Source organism: Limulus polyphemus, unplaced genomic scaffold (genome assembly GCF_000517525.1).
Source record: "Limulus polyphemus unplaced genomic scaffold, Limulus_polyphemus-2.1.2 Scaffold6297, whole genome shotgun sequence".
In the NCBI taxonomy this organism is placed as follows: Eukaryota; Metazoa; Arthropoda; class Merostomata; order Xiphosura; family Limulidae; genus Limulus; species Limulus polyphemus.
In genome coordinates, this window is record NW_013671907.1 from 45,363 (window position 1) to 50,540 (window position 5,178).

Here is a 5,178-nt window from a genome sequence, read left to right on the forward strand (position 1 = left end):
AACGTATGTACAATACATTTTTCAACACTATAGATATTATGGGCATATCATAAATATTATATATATAGTTCTCTCCTTCTTGTCAAATATCCACTTAGACCTATTCAATTACTTTAAAATTGCAGTTGACAAGCCGAACTATCTTCTTTATTTCTCGCACTAGTACTCTCTGTGATTCACTTACAATAGTGGCGCGAGTTACCGTAATCGTTTGGTTTTCTTTTGAAGATTCTCTGTTCCTTTTGTCAAAGTGTACGCAGGCTGATTCAATTACTTTAGAACCACGTTTTGACGGAATAAAATTATTTTTCTTATCTTCGTTTCTACTGTTAGTTTCACTCTAACGTATCAAACGTTAGGCTTCTCACTTCTACGGTAGTTAGCTTCACACCAACTTTATTCTCATTTCCTATTATCTGTCTCACGCTATTTATATCCTTATCACTTAATCGTCTGTCCACCTTCTATATTCTTGACGTCAATGAATTATTAACAAAACTTCCTACAATCGTCTGCTTTTAATTCTTATTATAATAAAAACTCAACAACAATAAAATATTCACTCACAAAAATAAATTAATCACTAATATCTAAACCGAATAGTTTTTTATATCAAGACAAAATATAATGTTTCAGTGAACTTAGGAGAACTAAAGTTCTTGTCCTCCACAGTAGCACAGGTTGGTATATTATTTCTGTATAAACACCATCATTTGCCCATTTATATTCTGCAATGTTATGTTGAATTATGCTATGGGATATTATTATTTGTACTGCAAGTTGTGAAGATTTTCATTAAACATTTCTGTGTGAAATCTGTGTCGGTATAATCTTTTGTGACAATCATCACACCACTGAGAAACACACTAGCTCACGAGATCAGTAAACCCCTTTTTGGGGCTCAGATTTCTGCACTTTGCCAGAAATCCTCGAGATAATGCAAAAGTATTTTACTAATTAAACAAATTATTGAGGGCTTAAGCTTGAGAAAGAGAAATGACTGAGACAGCATAGCATTATGTATAAAATTCTATATTGCCCCTTTTCCTAGGATTTGTGTGCTATCTGTGTCACTGTTAGTCATTCTCACTCAAAGATAAGGAAAATTATATCCTAAATGGGTTACCTGACTGGAATCTACTTTCACATAGTACATACAAATTCACAGAACATTTTCCCACAAAAAGGTACAAGTGGCACCTTAGACGAATGATCCAAAGTATAACTATATTCACAATTAACATACGTTTAGTATTTTTATAAGTGTGGTATTCTAAGAGTACTCTGATTTCCCTCAAAGTAGCTTGCAGGAACCATAAAACAAGAATATTTATTGGATATTAAATGACAAAGCAGTGACAATTATTTGTTGCCTTTGACTAAGTCTTTATAGAAAAGAAAGAGACTGAATACAGGTTTGCAAATAATCACAATCAAGATAACAGCAAAGTTAAGATTCACACTTGTACACGTGCTTACGTGCTGGGCTGAAGAGCGCAATGGGCTATCTATGCTCTGCCCACTACGGGTATCGAAACTCGGATTCTAGCGTTGTAAGTCCGCAGACATACCGCTGTGCAACTGGGGGGCGAGAAGAGAACTTTATAAACAGTGTATTTTTTTGTTCGTTTATTTGTTCAGGATAGCCTTCATGTACCTTTTACTATACTTGTTATTCTTATATTTACAGACTGAGATATAGATTGTGTTAGGTTGCCTTATCACAACTTTTAGCTGTCTTTTATTCTTCCGGGCGTTTTTTGAACTAGAAGTATAGTGGCAAGAGAGTACAAATATATCTCTCGCATGTGTAGCTTTGTGCTTAATTACAAACAAACAAACAAGTTCTCTTCTCTCCAGGCGCACATCCCATCCACGCTTCTGAAGGCAACTCTCAAGTCAACTGGTAATGGAATGCTCTTGAGCATCTTTCCTGCTGTAGTGAAAATTTAGAAAAAAATATCTAGAAACTAAGGGGAAGAAAACGCATTATATGCTTGTATAGTACATAGATAACCAAAAATGCTTGAATTATTGGCAACGAAATTAAAGCGTTAGTTCATTGTAATTTATATTTTTTTACATGTTATTAAAATTCAAACAATAAAACATAATTGATTTGCTTAAATAGCATGCTCTTGTAATGATAAAGTACTAATAGCATTTTATTTATTTTTGTGCATGAAATGAAAGATGTAAGTTGACTCTTATTAGTATTTTAAAACAAATTTACACTCAGTTTTCGCAATATATGAATGTATCACATTTCTCCTTTTTATCCGTTTACTCGTTCAATAAGTATTCCATCTCTTCTTGTTCGAATGTTGTTCATACGTTCGGGTTTCAGCTTTTTAACAATTACACATTACAGGGTTTAGGAATAGTTTTAGTTTTGAATAGTTCTTAGTTAAGTATAGTCATGGTGTTAGATAATTGTCAATGAAAGTTGGTAAGTTTCTATGTTTTATCAACATGTTAGTTGTATAAAGCGATGTTATTAACAGAATTACTCTTTACTTTTAATTTTCGAAAGACTTAGGTTAGGATTCGGATTGACACGGTGACACTGACGGTGAAACTGAATGATAGTAATACTGATATTCATCCTTATATTTTATAATTAAGTCATTTTTGGGTATTGCCATAGCTTAGGCTTTGCCACCATCACGATGTCACTGTCACCATTATAAAATTGTAAATCTCGGAGTAGCACTTGCTTAAGGGTTAAAACAGGTTGCAATCGTTGTAGTTATTAAGTTGACACTGCCAGTACTCCTTTTAATTTTTTTAGAGCCTAGATTAGAGCAGTAGAGGGCCTAAATTAATAACTATATATATATATAAATAGTACTAGCAGATGCCCGTTGAAATAATTCAATGGTAATTGATCTAAAACTGGTGATGAATAAATCTAAAATGTGCAGTCAACCCAATCCCTTGGATCAGAGTGTCTATGCAATATGATTGTGTAGTGGGCTGTTTATAACTGTCTTTTGTTATTTTATGCACTTTCAATAAAGAAAATTTAATTGTATTTGTGTTTAACAGAGGAAACTGATTGAAATGCAAAAATGTTTTGGTTTTAATGCAATGGGTGCATCCAATGCAATAGAGTGCTTAGGTTCACTTAGTAGCTGTGGGAATTTTTTCTGCTGGACACCACCTTGTCATTGTACTGAGCACAAGGAAAGTTCTACTGAAAGAAAGTGCCGTTTTACAGATTTTATTTCTATAAAAAATATCAAAGGGGAGATATTCAATTCAAATCAATTTATTTGGCATAGTATAATAAAATCATGTATGTATTTAATACTGATAAAAAAAAAATAAACAGAATGACAAATATAAACTCAAACATGTTCCTCTCTCTTTGTGTGTTTTTTTCTGTTCATGCTTCTACTTTCAAAATATTTCTATCAATCAGTTCAAGAGGGAAATCTCATTTTTTCATGAAATTCTCTCGCAGAAAGAAACTTGTTCTTAAGTTGTTTTTTTTTCTCAAATTGACCATTTAGCACATATGAAGACTGACAAATCAGTGTTGCTTTAAATATTAAATTTTAGGAATTGCAAAAGAATGAACAATTCTCCTGTAATGTACTCTTGAAAATAAACATTTTGATTGTTTTTCTATGATTAACAGTTCAGGAGATACAGAGCATGACAGACATTTGGCCAATACACACATACATATATATATATATATATATATAGAGAGAGAGAGAGAGAGATGGTGCTTAAGGTTTCTCTTACTCTATAAAACTGAATGCTATAATTCTGGTTAATAAAATGTGACATCTCTCTTCTCACTAAAGTTATGAATTTGAGAAAGAAATGGGAAGCATTGTCTCATTTGAATTATTAATTGTCACAGAGTTGGACTTGATAACATCATACATAAACCGTGAGGGACATTTGATCTTTGAACTTGTTAGAAGGCAAGGCTGTCCCTGCACACCTAAGAAAAAAAAAGTAAAATTAAATCCACCCTTAATTTTACAGGAAATCATCGATTACCTTCTTAATCTTATACTTCATAAAGGTTCGCCAATCTTTTTCCAAATCTTATTTTGTCCTATTCTGTTGTCTTCAGAATCCAGACCAAACGTGGGATCTAAATTATAATTCAAATGCATTAAATGTTAAAGATCATTTAATTCATGTAAGTTATTCTGTAGTACTCAGTACTGCCAAAAATAACCAAGACTTTAATATCAGCAAACTACAAATTTACTATTTATGCTCTTATAAATATCACAAATATAAATAAGAAAAAGCAAAGGCTCAAACACTGATCCCATTTCACACCACCTATAATCCAGTTTGACTAAATTCTATTAATAACTTTCACCCTTTGGTGTAATTAACTACTCTTTTCCCCAACTCTCACTGTTGTGATTTTTTAGCTAATCTTCTATGTGGTTCCTTCTCAAAACCCTTTTGAAATTTGTAAGATATTCTACAATAAGAGTAAATGAAATTTTAATAACCCTCATGACCATTGTAAAACATGCGTAAAAATAATACAACATAAATGTAATTGATGTGATGTCACAGGTTACCAATGTTTGGAAATTTTCTTTGATATTGAGTGGCCTTACGTTTCTGATCATAAAAGTGATTTGAAGTTTCGAAAGTATTGACTGTTTTATGTTGAAAGGAAGGATGAATAATAAAACTTTTGTCATACAATAAGAATTACTCGTTATGAACTGGACCTCTGAATTAATTGGAAATACTGAACAAGTGTGTAAAGATTTTAAGAATAAATATTTAAATGTTCAAGATAGATATTTACTTTACAGAAAAATAAGGGTAGTTTCAATTGGCTGATATGATGGAAACCTAGAGGAATATAGAGGATCCGGAGAGTTGACCAAATGGTAAATTAGGGAATTGAAAAGGGTTTATAATGAAAGGTTGACTTATAATGTAAAAATTCTTTTTTTTTTAATATGTTAAGGGCAAGCAAAATGTTAGGATGAAGGTTGGGAGATGACCATTCTATCCGTTAGAATGCTCTTCCAGTTAATATAGTCGTTCTCTAGTTAAATCATGGTTTTTTTCGGTACAGTGATATCTTACTTTGTTGTTATTATCATACAGAAAGTAATGTACATTATAAAGGATAATATATCATGATCATCAATTCTTAGTGGATTTAATATTTCAAAGTTG